Raw genomic sequence first — 16,762 nt, 5'->3', positions numbered from 1 at the left:
GGGCTCAGTAGTTGTGGTGCACGGGTTTAGTTGCTCCGCAGCATGTGGGATCTTCCCGGACCAGGGCTCAAACCTGTGTCCCCTGCATTGGCAGGCCGATTCCTAACCACTGCGCCACCAGGGAAGCCCTCCCATTTTTGACCACAGAATCCTGTCTCGGCCATTCTTGCTCCACAAGGAGAGAACCTTCTGCAGGACACCCTTTGTGAAACACTCCAAGGGCAGCTTAAAAGTGTCGTATCATGCTAACACGACACAGATGTAGAAAGACATAGAAGGCACACTAGGAACTGGATGTATTAAACAAGTGCAAAAATGAAATAGGTAAATAAAAACTCTATTAGACGCCGATTAAAACTAGATTAGTGAGGTCATTTTGTAGAGTGGCAAGTTGGGTGATGATGTGCATGATGAGATTGAGTGAAACCAAGGGACAATGACTTCATTCCACGTGACTTTAACTTTGGACAACAGTGTAGTCAGATTTCCCAATGGCGAAGGGTGTTTTTTCTAGGTTTGCATCCCTCATATTCTCAACCATAATGATTGTTCATATTTAAGTCTGGCAGTTTATCTAATTATGCTTTTTCCTATCCTTCAAATCCTCCTAGCTCCTGGCATTTTGCCCTTAAAATTGAATTAGTTCAGTGCTCTGATGTTACAGAAACCAGACTCTATTTGGAGCTGTAGAGCCAGTGTCACCAATGACTTAATGGAGATTCGATACATTCACTGCCTAATGAAGCATAGGCCTCTGTATACATAAAAATAAAACTGCTATGGATTTCTTTCTTTTTCTAGTTTTGGTTTCTTTCATATAATATTCTCATGTTGTCTCTGAAAGAAATTAAGGATGTATAAGTAGCCAGATGCCCAAGTCAAAAATAAAAAACTTTTGGGACTTCCCTGGCGGTCCAGTGGTTAAGACGTAGGCTTCCAATGCAGGGTTTGTGGGCTTGATCCCTGGTCAGGGAGCTAAGACCCCACATGCCTCACAGCCAAAAAACCAAAACATAAAAAAACAGAAGCAATATTGTAACAAATTAAAGACTTAAAAATTTTTTTAAAAAGAAAACAAAGAAAGTTCTTAGTATTTTTTAAGTCTATCAACAGCAAAAGCCTTTTTACTGCTTGAGATTATTCAAAACAGATTATTCAGCTTGATTCTATCAATAACCAGCTAAGTAGTCAGTACATATAGGCATTATTAGCCCCACTTGACATTGAGTTTTAGAGAAACAAAGGTAGTTCCATGGAAATTGCATACTTAGGGTCTCTTCTTCTCATGAGTACATGAGAAAGTAATTGCTTTTTTTTTTTTAATAGGTGTTTCTTTTAGAGTTTATGTTCTTTAAAATTATCACAGTCTCACAAACCCTGAGAGAACTAAGTATAATGTCAACGTGAGCCAGTCATATGTCATTTTTCAACTAAGGAGAGTGAGTTTGCACAGCATTTGCAAGCAGGATATTTTAAGTGGGTCACAAGCAGAAGTGGTTAACTGACTCCCAAATTATAGCTCTAGAATCTAATCTATCTCAAACTTCACATCCATTTATTCAACTGCCTGCTGGATATTTCCACTCAGATGTTCCAGAGGCACCTCAGACACATGTCAGATAGTTAACTCAACAGCTCTCTCCCCCTCCTATTCTCTTCTCTTGCAGCCTTGGTTGTAGCATCCACCTGGAAGTCTTGATCTCTCCCTCTTCCTTAGCTTAATATCAGGGTTAATCACCAGTTTGCACTGCTTTCCCTCAAACTTTTCTCCAGTCTCTCTTGTCCATCCCTTTACTCACCACTCACACCCTGTGGAGCCTCAACCACTACCCAGAGGCTAACCTCGCTGCTTTCGTTCTTGTCCCCTTTGAACTTCCCACACACTGATAATTGCTGGAAGGGCTCATTCAAAAACAAACTGGATCATATCATTAACCTGTTTGAAAGTCTTCATTGACTCCCTGTCCACTCCTAATGGGAGACGATCCCAGCTCCTTAGCACAGCTCACAGGATCCTCTGTGTGCGGCTTGACTTGACTCTGCGTCTTTCCCCTCCTGCTCCCTGTCCAATAATTACTGTTCTGGGAACCCTGAAATACTTGTACTTTGGCACAGAAGCCATGTTGTTTCTTACCTCTATGCTGTTCTTTGTTTATGGTCTTCTCTTTCATGTAATACAGCTCCACTCTCATCTCTTCCTTTCATTTTCTCCTGAAAAAAAAAAAATTCCACCATTTTAAAGATCTGTTCAGGAATCAAGAGTTCTAGAAGTCTTGCGTGGCCTCCTGTCTTCCCCAATCCACCTAGATCACATTAGGCGTTTCTCCTGATTATGCTTATGATTATCTGTGAAAATCGAAAATGCTGTGCTTGCTACATGATGGAATAGCTAACCTGATGTGTGCCCGTCTCCCCCGCTGAACTGGCAATTACTTGTAGGTAAGGACTGAGTCTTAAAATAGTTTTGTTTCTCAACACCTGGCACAGTACTTGGCATAAAGTAGGCACTCCATGAATATTCCTGAATTGAATAATTATTCAAAGGCATCAGTCACTTTTAGAAATGTTTCTGTAAATCTATGTGAGAAATCATTTATTGGCAACAACATGACTTACAAAAAATAATGTCCAACTGAAAGACAGTTGATAAGTGGGCATTTTGGGGAAGGAATCTAACAAGTTATGTGGCATTGGAAGAGCTCCAGATCTGTGTGATGATTCTCTCTACAAGAAACTGGATCATGGTATTTCTACCCTTGCAGAGGAAGTTTCTGAGCACTGGGGAGAGACAACGGTGCATCTGCAGTGAGGCTGGGAATGTCTGCTTCTCTCTGCCTCGATCAACTTGGGTACCATGCAAAGAAGAAAAAGAAGTCTTACTCTCTTCCACTCTTTTTCTCATTCTCTGCCCCCCACCCCCTTCCTATTCCTCAGGTGCACCTCTGTTGGAAAGGGGGGCAGGGAATTTGCAGTTTCCTCACAGGTCCAATCCATTAAATGGTCTTACCTCTGAATATCCTCATTGTATGTAAGTGAGAATTTTTGGACATTTTTCTGGCAAGAAGAGAGTAAGACCCTTTTATGTAAGTGTTACTCATGCTGTAAAATGTCATACTGTCCTTTTAGCTGTTCCCTTCTTTTTTGTCTGTGTGGTTTACTTTCCCCTTTAAAGAAGCATTTATGAAGCCCGTGCTGCGCCTGCAGCCCTGTGGAGGATACGAAGGAAATACAGGGCTCTGGCTCTGTCCACAAGGACCCCAGACGCTCTGGGTGGGGAGAAGACACAAACAAGCATGTGTATCAAACGTGCTACGTATAATCAAGCTTGTGGGCCTCTCCCTTGGTCCCTGTCATCAAGATGCAATCTTTTCCTTCGCTGTGTTAAACTGATGAACCTCAAATGCTGACCCATGTACAAAAACAGAATAAGGAGCCAATTGTTATTGCTATGTTTCTGTTTCTAAATAAAATTTATAGAAAATTCTAGTTCTTGGGCTCCCCTGACCTCCATTTGTCTATACCAAGGTAGGGCTACAATTCTCAAAGACATACATGTATGTCACAGTCCCACCTTAGATACACAGCAAGTATTTATTATTCTGCAGCTTCTGATTTAGCCCTAGGGATGCCTATTGCCTCTGTCAAATGCTACATCTTTATAACGTATTTATCCTTTGCCTTTAGTCTTTGCACAGCTTAACTATTACTGAGATGCTGCAGATTTTTTATTTTTTTACCCAGTGTTCATTATAAGAACTGGGCTGTGGGAGTAGCCATCTCTGTGCCTCTTTCTTCCCCTTTCTCCAATCAAGTCTCCACCTTATCCCATTTACTTCTTCTGGATGCACGTTGCCTCCCTGCCCATACAGCTTCAGTGGTTCCCTGTAGCTCGCCACGTCAAGTCCTCAGTCTTGTGGCCACAGAATGCCTCTGTCCGGACACACCTACCTGTTGGACTTCCTCTCCTTCTTCCTGTTCCCAAACTCAATGCATTCTCATCCCCAACTGTCCTGAAAACCTCATCCCTTACTGTTGCCCTTACTTTGCTCTTGCTGTTCTCCTCCACTGAGATGGCCTCCCTCCTACCCACAGTGCAGCAAGTAGAGAAAGAGATTGGACATTGCATGGATGCAGGGAGAATCTCAGTTCTGCTTCCTCAAAAGTCCTGTCAACTTGGGCAAGTTATTAAGCAATCTTGTTTAAAAATCCTCATAGAAAATGAGGATCATAATAGCTTCCTTGCGTTATGAAGGTTAAAGGAAATATATATGTATTCCTCTCACCCTGTTATAGTGCTCTGCTGAGTCTCTTCATTGTACTTATAAAATCTTATACTACAGTGGGAATCAATGTACATCTTCCCTTTCGTATCCATATCTGACCCTCAATTCAACTCTAAGTTCTTTGAGGACTGAGGCTATATCTTACCCATCTTTGTATTCCTCTAGAAAACTGATCAGAGTGTCATAAGCTCTGGAACTACTGGCTGAAACTTGGAGATTTTTGTTTACTTAACTTTTCATAGCTGTAGACAATTCCTGGATAGATTTAAAAACAAATGAAATGATAATCAAGTTACTTCAATCTCAAAGAGCCACAGCATTAGAGTCATTATTAATAGTAGTCTTTGAGGCCTGACTGCCTGGTTTAAAATCTTAGCTCTGACATTTGCTTGCTGTATAACCTGGTGCAACTTACTTTCTGTCTCTGTGGCTCAGTTTCCTCATCTGTCAAGTGGGAGGTGGGATAGTAATGATGCCCACCTCACAGGGCTGCTATGAGGGTTAAATGAATTAGAACATGCAAATTCACTTAGAGAAATGCCTGGCACAAAATCAAAACTCTCTTAAGTGTTAGTTATGACTATTGTTAACATTTGGGTTGCTTTTTCTATGTTGCTAGTTAAAATACAAAGGACTTTTTTTTTTTTTTTAATTTATTTTTGGCGGTGTTGGATCTTCGTTTCTGTGCGAGGGCTTTCTCTAGTTGCGGCAAGCGGGGGCCACTCTTCATCGCGGTGTGCGGGCCTCTCACTATCGCGGCCTTTCTTGTTGCGGAGCACGGGCTCCAGACGCGCAGGCTCAGTAGTTGTGGCTCACGGGCCCAGTTGCTCCGCGGCATGTGGGATCTTCCCAGACCAGGGCTCGAACCCGTGTCCCCTGCATTGGCAGGCAGATTCTCAACCACTGTGCCACCAGAGAAGCCCCAACAAAGGACTTTTGAGGTTGCGTTGTGAACAGTTGAATTGGTTTGAGAGTATAATTCCTCTTTAGTTTCGCTTCCTCCTCTCTTCTTTTGTGGGAATCTGGATCTCTCCGTAGACTTTCTCCATTTCTTCCTTGGATAACCTACACCTCTACAACTTGTTCTGATGCAAAGACAATTGATTGGTCTTCTTTAGAATTGTGCCACTTATGATTAGGAAATTCTATCCCCTACTTAAGTGTTAGCTCTTAACTTCCTCTTTTACTATGGTCCAGATTTCATAGTGTTTGCCCATCGTGCTTGGTATTCTGTTTATTTCCTTGGTTATGTTTATCTCCTTATATAAGAGAGTGCACTAAAGGACCTACTTAAGTCTCAGTTTTGGCTAAGAGCCCAAGGCAATGATAGCACACTACAAAGTGAGGTGCATAGTCCTCACCTACAGGACCCACAAAGGAGGAAGTGGTCAAAAACCAGTATTTTTCAACTCTTAGCTGAACATCTATTGTTAGCCTTTAAAAAGTTAGGACAACAATCCCAAATGTGCTGGGATCCCCAGTTTTGCCCCTACTCCCCGCAATAAGCATGAAGAAGGAGGACCTATCCTTCATGCTAAGCCTAGGGCAAGGAGAGTCTCCAGGTCTACTCAGATTCTCTGGACCTTGAGTAGCCCAGGGGTCTGGTGTATGGCTCAGACCTTAAGAAATCTAAAGGGCGCGTGACTCTGGCAGGCTGCTCTGAGAGCAGCGTGAATGAATGAGAGAATTGCATCGTTACAACATAAGCTACCAGAGCTTATTGGAGGCAAGATGTATGACTGTTTCCATGGGCCAGATGTGGGCACCAGTGAGAGATAGGGGGTGACTTTTATTAGATCAAGTTCAAGACAGCTGCCTATAGGGTGAGGAGGCCTTGGCAGGTAGGAGCTGGAAGGGTACCACAAGATGCCCAGTGCTGAGGAAGGACATTAGCAACCAGAGTAGAGAGGCAGTGTTTAATCAAGGGGGTGATAGACAAGAGATCTTCAGAAATATTGTGTCCCCAAACTGGATCCCTAAAAGTGCCCTCTGAGATTAATGAGTCAGTTTTAAATACTTGCCAGGTCCAGAGAGCACCTGTCCCAGACAGGGCCAGTCTAGTCATATTTTTGTTGACCTATTATCCTTTGCTCCAACCCATAGGCTAGGAAGCATGGAGGGTGAGAAGAGGAAAGAGGGGGAAAACTAAGGCAGAGATGGAAAGAAGAAGAAGCCGTTCCTACCCTTTACCATTGTAGGTGCTCCCTGTAGCTGGTTTAAGTTTGCCAGAGAGGAGAAAATTTAACTTTGGATGAAGACCAACTTTTCACTACACTGAGCTGGAGAAGTTAATTATTGAAATGAGACAGTTTTTTTTTTTTTTTTTAAGTTTTACTAAAGATATCAGAGGACTTCTAATTATCTGAGAATGACCAGAAGACCCCTGGAATCTGTCTGCATTTTCATCCAAAGGGACAGGGAAGAACTAGGCTTCAGGAGTGAACAGCAAAGACACCAGCAGAGTTGCTTTTTGGATGAAACACTTGAGCTCTACTTGTAAAATGTTAAGATTACATTTGCTTTCTTGAAGATGGATTTTTTTTCCTCTTGTTTATTCTGTCTCCTTTTTGATGACTTTCGAGGTAAGGGATTGAAATTAAAATGTCTTTACCAACTTCAGGTAGCTAGATCAGTATGTAAAAGCATACTGTGATTAAAACATCTCTTTAGTTATTTTCAGCAAAGGGAAAGCATAAAAGAATTTTAATAAAAGCTTTTGAGTTTTTAGGTTAAAAATGAGAGAGATACAGCTATTTACTACCAGTTGAATTCTGTAAAGAAATAAAAAATTAATTTAGTTCTTTAAAGATTTTTAGAATAGATTTAAATTTATAGAAAAGTTGCTAGGGCTTCCCTGGTGGTGCAGTGGTTGAGAATCTGTCTGCCAATACAGGGGACACGGGTTCGAGCCCTCGTCTGGGAAGATCCCACATGCTGCGGAGCAACTAGGCCTGTGAGCCACAACTACTGAGCCTGTGCATCTGGAGCCTGTGCTCCGCAACAAGAGAGGCCGCGATAGTGAGAGGCCCGCGCACCGCGATGAAGAGTGGCCCCTGCTTGCCACAACTAGAGAAAGCCCTCACACAGAAACGAAGACCCAACACAGCCAAAAATTAATTAATTAATTAATTAATTTAAAAAAAAGTTGCTAAATAGTACAGGGAGTACCTTTATACCCCACACCCAGTTTTATCTATTATTAACATTTTATATTAGTGGGGTATATTGGTCACAATTAATGAACCATTATTAATGAACCACAATTAATGAACACATTATTATTAGCTAAAGCCCATATTTTTAATATTTTAACAAAATCTTTAGTTTTTTTCTAATATTCTTTTTGTGTTCCATGATCCCACCCAGGATACCACATTACATTTCATAGTCATGTCTGCTTAGGATACTCTTAGCTTTGACAGTTTCAGAGATTTTCCTTGTTTTTGATGACCTTGACACTTTTGAGGAATACTGGTCAGGTAGTTTGTGGAATGTCCCTCTACTGGGATTTTTCTGATATTTTTCTTATGATTAGATTGGTGTTACACGTTTCTGGGAGGAAGACCACAGACATATAGTGTCATTCTCATCATATGATAACAATGATCTATATTGTCAATATGACTTATCACAGTGATGTGAACTTTGATCACCTGGCTGAGGTACTATTTTTCAGGTTTCTCCACTTCAGTTTAGTCTTTCCCCGCCCTCTGTCTACACTGTACTCTTTGGAAGAGAGTCATTATGTACAGCCCACACCTAAAAGAGTGGGGTGTTACGCTCCATCTCCTTGAGTGTAACCGTAAACTCTGCACTGGAAGTCTTTCCACTCTCCTCATTTATTTTTATTAAGCCAATCATTTATTTCTATTGATATGAACTCATGGATATTGATTTTATACTTTGGGTTACAATCCAATACTATATTGTTTATTTTGTTGTAAACTGTTCCAGCTTTGACCATGAAGAACTCTTTCAGTTGGCTCACATGTTCCTTTGAAATACCCCCATCATTGTGGGCTTTTTATTTTCGAGAACTTTCTTACTTTCCTGTACTATAGATTCTCCAGGCTCATATATATATTACCTGCCCCAATCCTAGAATCAGCCATTCCTCCCAGGAGCTCTGGTTGCTTTAACTGGAGGATGGTATTAGAGATCAAGATCTGGGTGATAGCTGTGCTTGTTGCTACTGGGATAATATCTTTTCAAGTATATTTGACATTATTCAATAAATATTTATTGAATACCTCCTAGTGTGAAATATAGTATTATGCATTGGAGAAGTGGAATTTGAGATTTCCTGACCACTGCCTACACAGCTGGAATTAAAGTCAGCAAAGCCCACCTGTTTAACCATTGTTATTTTCCAGGGGAAAAGTGTTAAGTGATAGGAAAGAAGTTGAAAAGGAAAAAGTAAACAGAGTGCCCACCGAAGAGGGCAGAGGAGTAAGACATGGAGATCACCTTCCTCCCCACAAATACACCAAAAATACATCTACATGTTGAACAACTCCTACAGAACACCTACTGAATGCTGGCAGAAGACCTCAGACCTCCCAAAAGGCAAGAAAATACCCACATACCTGGGTAGGGCGAAAGAAAACAGAAAAAACAGAGACAAAAGAATAGGGATGGGACCTGCACCTCTGGGAGGGAGCTATGAAGGAGGAAAAGTTTCCACACACTAGGAAGCCCCTTCACTGGCGGAGACGGGGGGTGGGCAGGGGGGGAAGCTTCAGAGCCATGGAGGAGGGCGCAGCAACAGGGGTGCAGAGGGCAAAGCGGAGAGATTCCCGCACAGAGGATCAGTGCCGACCAGCACTCACCAGCCTGAGAGGCTTGTGTGCTCACCCGCCAGGACGGGCGGGGGCTGGGAGCTGAAGCTCGGGCTTCGGAGGTCAGATCCCAGGGAGAGGACTGGGGTTGGCTGTGTGAACACAGCCTGAAGGAGGCTAGTGTGCCACAGCTAGCCGGGAGGGAGTCTGGGAAAAACTCTGGAACTGCCGAAGAGGCAAGAGACCATTGTTTCAGGGTGCACGAGGAGAGGGGATTCAGAGCACCGCCTAAATGAGCTCCAGAGATGGGCGCGAGCCGTGGCTATCAGCACGGACACCAGAGACGGGCATGAAACACTAAGACTGATGCTGCTGCCACCAGGAAGCCTGTGTGCAAGCACAGGTCACTATCCACACACACCCCACCCCCCGGGAGCCTGTGCAGCCTGCCACTGCCACAGTCCCATGATCCAGGGACAAGTTCCCCAGGAAAACACATGGAGCCTCAAGCCGTTGCAACGTCACGCCAGCCTCTGCCGCCACAGGCTCGCCCCGCATCCGTACCGCTCCCTCCCCCCCCACACCCCCCCCACCCCCGGCCTCAGTGAGTCAGAGCCCCCGAAGCGGCTGCTCCTTTAACCCCGTCCTGTCTGGGCAGGAACAGACGCCCTCAGGTGACCTACATGCAGAGGCGGGGCCACATCCAAAGCTGAACCCCGGGAGCTGTGCGAACAAAGAAGAGAAAGGGAGATCTCTCCCAGCAGCCTCAGGAGCAGTGGATTAAATCTCCACAATCAACTTGATGTACACTGCATCTGTGGAATACCTGAATAGACAACGAATCGTCCCAAAATTGAGGCGGTGGACTTTCAGAGCAACTGTAGACTTGGGGTCTGCTGTCTGTGACTGATATGTTTCTGATTTTTATGCTTATCTTAGTATAGTTTTTAGCGCTTTTTATCATTGATGGATTTATTGGTTCAGTTGCTCTCTTCTTTTTTAAATTATTATTACTATTTTTTTTAAATTTTAATTATTTTTAAACTTTTTAATTTTAATAATTTTATTTTATTCTTTATTTTATTCTTTATTATTATTTTTCTTTCTTTTTTTCTCACTTTTCTTCTAAGCTGTGTGGCTGACAGGGTCTTCGTGCTCTGGCGGGGTGTCAGGCCTGAGCCTCTGAGGTGAGAGAGCCAAGTACAAGACATTGGACCACCAGAGACCTCCCAGTCCCACATAATATCAAGCAGCAAGAGCTCTCCCAGAGATCTCTGTCTCAATGCTAAGACCTAGATCCACTTAACGGCCAGCAAGCTCCAGTGCTGGACACCCCACGCCAAACAACTAGCAAGACAGGAACACAACCCCATCCATTAGCAGAGAGGTTGCCAAAAATCATCCTAAGTTCACAGACATCCCAAAACACACCATCAGACACAGCCCTGCCCACCAGAAAGGCAAGATCCAGCCCCACCCACCATAACACCTAAGGAGACAAAAGACCTGTATGCAGAAAACTACAAGACACTGAGGAAAGAAATTAAAGATGATACAAACAGATGGAGAGATATACCATGTTCTTGGATTGGAAGAATCAACATTGTGAAAATGACTATACTACCCAAAGCAATCTACAGATTCAATGCAATCCCTATCAAACTACCAATGGTATTTTTCACAGAACTAGAACAAAAAATTTCACAATTTGTATGGAAACACAAAAGACCCTGAATAGCCAAAGCAATCTTGAGAAAGGAAAACGGAGCTGGAGGAATCAGGCTTCTGGACTTCAGACTACACCACAAAGTTACAGTAATCAAGACAGATCAAGACAGTATGGTACTGGCACAAAAACAGAAACATAGATCAATGGAACAGGATAGAAAGCCCAGAGATAAACCCACACATATATGGTTACCTTATCTTTGATAAAGGAGGCAAGAGAATACAATGGAGAAAAGACAGCCTCTTCAATAAGTGGTGCTGGGAAAACTGGACAGGTATATGTAAAAGTATGAAATTAGAACACTTCCTAACACCATACACAAAAATAAACTCAAAGTGGATTAAAGACCTAAATGTAAGGCCAGACACTCTAAAACTCTTAGAGCAAAACATAAGCAGAACACTCTGCGACATAAATCACAGCAAGATCCTTCTCACCCACCTCCTAGAGAAATGGAAATAAAAACAAAAACAAATGGGACCTAATGAAACTTAAAAGCTTTTGCACAGCAAAGGAAACCATAAACAAGACGAAATAACAATACTCAGAATGGGAGAAAATATTTGCAAATGAAGCAACTGACAAAGGATTAATCTCCAAAATATACAAGCCACTCATGCAACTCAATATCAAAAAAACAAACCACCCAATACAAAAATGGGCAGAAGACCTAAATAAACATTTCTCCAAAGAAGATAAACAGTTTGTCAACAAACACATGAAAAAATGCTCAGCATCACTAATCATTAGAGAAATGCAAATCAAAACTACAATGAGGTATCACCTCACACCAGTCAGAATGGCCATGATCAAAAAATCTACAAACAATAAATCCTGGAGAGGGTGATACAGCCACTATGGAGAACAGTATGGAGATTCCTGAAAAAACTGAAAATAGAACTACCATATGACCCAGCAATCCCATTATTGGGCATATACCCTGAGAAAACCATAATTCAAAAAGAGTCATGGGGCTTCCCTGGTGGCACAGTGGTTGACACTCTGCCTGCTAATGCAGGGGACACGGATTTGAGCCCTGGTCCGGGAAGATCCCACATGCCGCGGAGCAACTAGGCCCGTGAGCCAGAATTACTGAGCCTGCGCATCTGGAGCCTGTGCTCCGCAACAAGAGAGGCCACGATAATAAGAGGCCCGTGCACCGCGATGAAGAGTGGCCCCCGCTCACCGCAGCTAGAGAAAGCCCTCGCACAGAAACGAAGACCCAACACAGCCAAAGATAAATAAAAAAAAAAAAAAAAAAAAAAAAGAGCCATGTACCACAATGTTCATTGCAGCTCTATTTACAATAGCCAGGACACTGAAGCAACCTAAGTGTCCATCAACAGATGAATGGATAAAGAAGATGTGGCACATATATACAATGGAATATTACTCAGCCATAAAAAGAAACGAAATTGAGTTATTTGTAGTGAGGTGGATGGACCTAGAGTCTGTCATACAGAATGAAGTAAGTCAGAAAGAGTAAAACAAATACCGTATGCTAACACATATATATGGAATCTAAAAAAAAATTAAAATGGTTCTGAAGAATCTTGGGGCAGGACAGGAATAAAGACACAGACGTAGAGAATGGACTTGAGGACACAGGGAGGGGGAAGGGTAAGTTGGGATGAAGTGAGAGAGTGACATGGACATATATACACTACCAAATGTAAAATAGATAGCTACTGGGAAGCAGTCGCATTGCACAGGGAGATCAGCTCAGTGCTTTGTGACCACCTAGAGGGGTGGGGTGGGAAGGATGGGAGGGAGACGCAAGAGGGAGGAGATATGGGGATATATGTATACATATAGCTGATTCACTTTGTTATACAGCAGAAACTAACACAAGCTTGTAAAGGAATTATACTCCAATAAAGATGTTAAAAAAAAAAAAAAAGCCTGTTGGATGGCTGAGTGTCCCTGTTATTTTTATACTCAACAACTTATTATAGAAATGAAAGTATTAAGAGATGAGTTGACAGCACACTAGTAACTAGATCAACAGTCTACTGAAAAATATGGCCAAAAAGTTACTGAAAAATTGTAGAGAAGCAGTAAGATGCTTTCACACTTGTTGTTCCATCATAACTCAATGCAGAAAAGATAAAGCAGGATTTTCATGTTTTAGGGGAGTTGGAATGGTAGTTAATTATTTCACTTAAGCCAAATTTTCCAATTAAGCATGGCTAAAAAGTTAGGGAAGAAAAATAATTAAAGAGGAGGTAGCAGGTGGTAAATAAGGTGCTAACAAGAAAGACTGTACGTTTTGGGGGAGGATAGTGAATTGAAAGAGGTATGATATTAATAGGTAGTTTGCAATAATTAAATGTGATATTCTGGGGTGAGGCTGTTTGGCTTCGACATTTTGCTCTGCCAGTTACAAGCTACATAACCTTGGTTAATTTATTTCCCCTAAGCCTCAGATTGATCATCGGTAAAGTGAAAAAAAGTAAAAATAACTATCTTATTTGTTAATAGGGATGATTAGTGGTATAAGCATACTGTTTAGCACAGTACCTACAGCATAATAAATGTAATAAATGTTAATGATATAAAAAAAATGTTGTGTTAGTTTCAGATGTACAGCAAAGTGATTAAGTTATACATATACATATATCTATTCCTTTTCAGATTCTTTCCTCATATAGGTTATTACAGAATACTGAGCAGAGTTCCCTGTGCTGTATAGTAGGTCCTTGTTGGTTATCTATTTTAATTATAGCACTGTGTTTTTGAATTTCTAAGAGTGCTGGGCACATAATAAAAATTCAGTAAATATTCTATATAAAATTGAAAATTAAATAAGCTATGGATACTATGCCATAGTATCTATTATATTACAGTATTCCAAAAAGAAATAGTGTTTTAATCAAACAATCCTTATAAACATAGTTCCACTTTTCTAATTCAAAGCCATCGCTTCCACTTTCTGTTACCAAAACAATATATATCCCATAGGAAACAACCAAACACATTAACAATAGAGGCATAGAAGGCACCAGGTTTGCTTGTTGTTTCAGAGTCTTCTTCTTTCATATGCCAACTAATTAAGGCTATAAAATAATTAAGGTCGCCAGTTGTTCAGATGTCCCAACATGCAACCATATTTTAATCCCTATGTACTTTCTCAATTTTCAACATCCAGACTTCAAAAATCTTAAATCACATAAATGTTCTAACCCAAAGAGGAGGTTTAGTTTCTATTAGGAAAGCTATAAAATTTGTTGGTAAGAGAATTTAAAAAAAAAAAAACAGGAAAGCATGACAAACCATGTTTTAAACAGCAAACTTCTGAGCTTTGGGAAAGAATGTCTGAATCTCAGTTAGGACAAGAGAAGAAAGAAAGTAAACAGATTCTAAAATTCACCTCAATTCTGCCTGACTGTCAGGTCTCTGTGTGGTTTGGATAAAGTTTCCATAATATGAATATATTAAACATATTTTCTTTACGACAGTTATAACCGAGAACTATACCCAAATTAAAAAATAATTAAAGACAATAATAAAATAATAAAAACCAATTGCAGTACATGTCCAAATTGGGGCTCATTGTAAATGAATGACTTTTCAAGTTCCAGACTTTAGTGCTTCTTTAGCTACATAAAACATAGGCAAGACCTTGGCCATTTACCCAACCCAAGGGCAAGGTGACAATGAAATGCATATGGCTTGTAAACTGGCCATCACTTCTTGGCTGACCTTCCATCCTGCTGAAAGATGCGCTTTCTCCACAGTGGCCGGCACTAAATCTAACTGACTGACCACCCCTGACAGCTTGGAGTTTCTCTCTCACAGAGTTTGTTTGCCTTCTCTCTGTTTCCAGTGTATCGTCCTTGCTCTAACTAGCTCTCTTAAATGCCCTCAGCCCCCAACCTCTTCTTACTGAATGATTGGCTGTTTCTATCTAGCCAATTAAACTGAAAGTCCATGAGGCAAGACCACCCCTCACTCTTTGGAACACCCTCCCCTTCAGTTTGACATTCATATATAAATAAAAATAGCTGTGAAGTTTGGTTCTAGCTGGGGGAACTGGTAAAAGGCAAGAATCTCTTTTGACATTAGAATTTTAGTGGTTGGTTGTAACAATACCCATTTGTTGTGTACCTGTTATGGTCTATTAACTGTAAGATGGAAGGACAGTTGCAATGAAATATGATGGGCATATAGTAAATTTATCTTTCTAAGGAAATAGAGGGGCCAATGGATAAGGAAGCACACAGGAAGCCTATGTAGGTCTCCTCAGAGGCGAGGGATCTGGGAAACCCAAAGCGTGACTCCCTGGGGTATTATAAAGGGGCTTGGAATTAGCCAGAATGGGATGGAGGCAGATTCCAAACAACGGGAACAGTGTGAGAGCAGAATATGCAAAGGCAGGGAAGCCTGAAATCATCTCCTAGCCCAGGTAGATGACAACCTGCTTTCCTACTCACCTTTCCAATGCTGAAAAAAAAGAGAAAACCATATTGGTTATCTCTTTGCTTACCAATTTTTTATAAATATGAGACTGAATTAATATTAATATAGAATCTTTATTTCTGCCCAGTTATTGAGCTCAATATATACTTTACACACATTTTATTTAATTATCAAAACAAACATTAAGAAAGGCACTATAGGGAATTCCCTGGAGGTCCAGTGGTTAGGACCCTGCACTTTTACTGCTGAGGGCCTGGGTTCAGTCCCTGGTCAGGGAACTAAGATCCCGTAAGCAGCTGCGTGGCATGGCCAAAAAATTTTTTTATAATTTTTAAAAAGGCATTATAATATGCATCCTCCAGAAGAGTAAACAAAGGCTCAGGGAGGTTAAATGGACTGTCTAGAGTCATGCAGCTTGTGAATGACAGCCTGGATTCAACCTGAGGTTGAGACATCACAATGCAGAGCCTGTTTGTTCTTTGGGACAAGGGGGCTTGCACATTACATACAGGAGCAGCTGAGAGGAAGCAGGACTCTTTCAGGGTGTGGGTACCAAAATAAGATTCCTAAGCACTTTGCAGAAGTCCATGTAACCCTGTATCACCGTTCATGACTCTCTCCTGGTGTTGTATCCACTGCATATGGTACTGAAATGGGGTATGTTTGGTTCCCAAAGGGCAGGATTTGGGGTCCTCATCCCCAATATGCTGTGACCTAGAGGCGGCTCTGTTCTAAATTCTAGACCCAATGTTATATAATAGTTCATATCTGCCTTGAGCTTACACACGTGTGATCTGATACGATTTTCACTGCTATGCTGTGAGGTTGACAGAGTGAGCATTCCTTTTATTATTATGACCAGCTCACAAATAGAGAATCTGGAGCCCAGGAAGAGTAGGTACTTTTCTCAAGTCACATAGTACACTGAGCTCATGTGATGGCAGGAATGGAACCCAGGTCAGGCCACCGCTTATCATAAAACAGGACAAATCAAGGTCGTTACTGAGAAGCCAGGATTTAAGCTTCCAGCGTGCTGGCAGGGCAGAGCAATTGAGGAAAAGAGAAGAAAGCATAGCAGCTGCTTTCACCAAATTCTGAACATCCAGGGTTGAAAAGAACCTGCGGCCTCATCTGGTGCCACGGGCCTCTGTGACAGCTGTGGGCGCAGAGGCCTGCGTGAGACGCACAGCCTGTGCCGGGTCTGTGCACAGCTGGGAGCCAGTGGGAGTGCTGGGGACATTGGTCCAGCACTGATGGGATGGGATTCATAGTCCTCCCCACGGGGCTGGAGAACTGTCCCCAGAAGCAAATCAGTGTTCTAGGTTAGAGGCTGAGATGGGCCGGGAGTGCAAAGCGTAGCACAGCCCTCGTGCTTTCCCTCCCAGGGTGCAAACAGTTGAGATTTTGCCTGTAAAGATAAAGACTCCTTTCCTCAATTTTCAGGCACCTGCCATCAAAAGATTGCGGGAATTACTACCCAGGAAAAAGACATTTGGGATCAAAGTGCAGATAACAAGTTTGCTTTTGACTACATCGACGAATATCGAAAGTCA

The 16,762-nt window shown here is 41.9% G+C and overlaps 1 long non-coding RNA gene across 1 annotated transcript in view; it reads right to left on the bottom strand.

The window, feature by feature from the left end:
• LOC130704735 (uncharacterized) overlaps nt 1–16,762 on the bottom strand; it is a 209,692-nt gene that overhangs the window by 26,960 nt on the left and 165,970 nt on the right. The window contains exon 4 of the long non-coding RNA XR_009005175.1: nt 2,135–2,211. This is a non-coding gene — a long non-coding RNA (uncharacterized LOC130704735). The remainder of the gene's footprint in view (nt 1–2,134; nt 2,212–16,762) is intronic.

This window comes from Balaenoptera acutorostrata, chromosome 14 (genome assembly GCF_949987535.1).
Source record: "Balaenoptera acutorostrata chromosome 14, mBalAcu1.1, whole genome shotgun sequence".
NCBI classification, from domain to species: domain Eukaryota; kingdom Metazoa; phylum Chordata; class Mammalia; order Artiodactyla; family Balaenopteridae; genus Balaenoptera; species Balaenoptera acutorostrata.
This window is presented reverse-complemented; position numbering and strand designations above follow the sequence as displayed.